Genomic DNA, 1,294 nt, shown 5'->3' with positions numbered 1-1,294 from the left:
CCCAATATGGGCACACGGTTATTTTCTCCAAGTTAACGTGCATGTGATATTTGTAAATATACGGAGAAATATTATGTAATGTCAATATGGACTATGCTATACTTAACCTGGGCATTCCTCGGGGTGGGCCGGGCCTATCAAAGCCTGACTTGCAAAATCAAGACCCGAGCCTGACCCGAAGGGACTAAAAAGATCAATTTTGGGTCGGACCTTCGTGTAAACTGCCTAATTTTCCAAGCCCGAGCCCGACCTGAAGGGACTAAAAAGATCAATTTTGGGTTGAGCCTTCGTGTAAACTGCCTAATTTTCCAAGCCCGAGCCCAGGATTTCTCTTCGCCCCGGATTGGCGTTCTAGTTGGCTGGCGAGCGTGATCTTCCTGGGCTTGGCTGGTTTCTGGCCCACGATAAGGATTAATTCACGTGCTCAAAATTGGAAGTATGCACAGTGGTTTTGTAAAATTAATGTGGAAATATTGGTAGGCAATGATTTCTGCCTATTATATTAACGTGCATGCAATAATTGAAATATGCCAAAGAAGTATGGAAAACGGTTTAATTCAACCGATTGATTTCTCGCTCCTGTCAACCACACCTCCCATGCATGCATGGCATGTGTCCTCTGTGGTGCCCACGGCTCTTCCCTGCCATCCTTATCTCTCGGCGAAGTCCCTCGTCCATACGACTCCTTTTGGAAAGCGCAACTTCCCTTTACCATCTCTCTCGTTCGTCTGCGAGGGGCTACTGTGGCCAGCGCCCACTGCTCCAAAGCTTGAATGTCCCTATGCAAGAGGGGATGTCTGACCACCGCTGCTGCAAACCAGAGTTGGGGGGTGGGGGGTATTTTCTCCCAATTAACGTGCATGTGATACTTATAAATATACGAAGAAACACTATGTAATCTCAATATGGACTATGCGCATACTAAACCTGGGCATTCCTCGGGCCGGGCATGTCAAAGCCTGACTTGCAAAGTCAAGGCCTTAGCCCGGTCGAAAAAACATATATGTAGGCCCTAGCCCAGCCCGAAGGGACTAAAAAGATCAATTTTGGGGTTGGGCCTCCGTGTAAACTGCCTAATTTACCAAGCCCGAGCCCGGCCCGGCAAACACAACGGGATGAATTGTCAGGCCCGAGCCCGACCCTACCCGAGCTCAAAGGGACTAAAAAGATCAATTTTGGGCCGCGCCTCCATGTAAACTGCCTAATTTCCCAAGCCCGAGCCCGACCCGACATGCACAACGGGATGAATTGTCAGGACCGAGCCCGACCCTATCCGAGCCCAGCCCAAAGGGAC

This window comes from Triticum dicoccoides, chromosome 2B (assembly GCF_002162155.2).
Source record: "Triticum dicoccoides isolate Atlit2015 ecotype Zavitan chromosome 2B, WEW_v2.0, whole genome shotgun sequence".
NCBI classification, from domain to species: domain Eukaryota; kingdom Viridiplantae; phylum Streptophyta; class Magnoliopsida; order Poales; family Poaceae; genus Triticum; species Triticum dicoccoides.
This window is presented reverse-complemented; position numbering follows the sequence as displayed.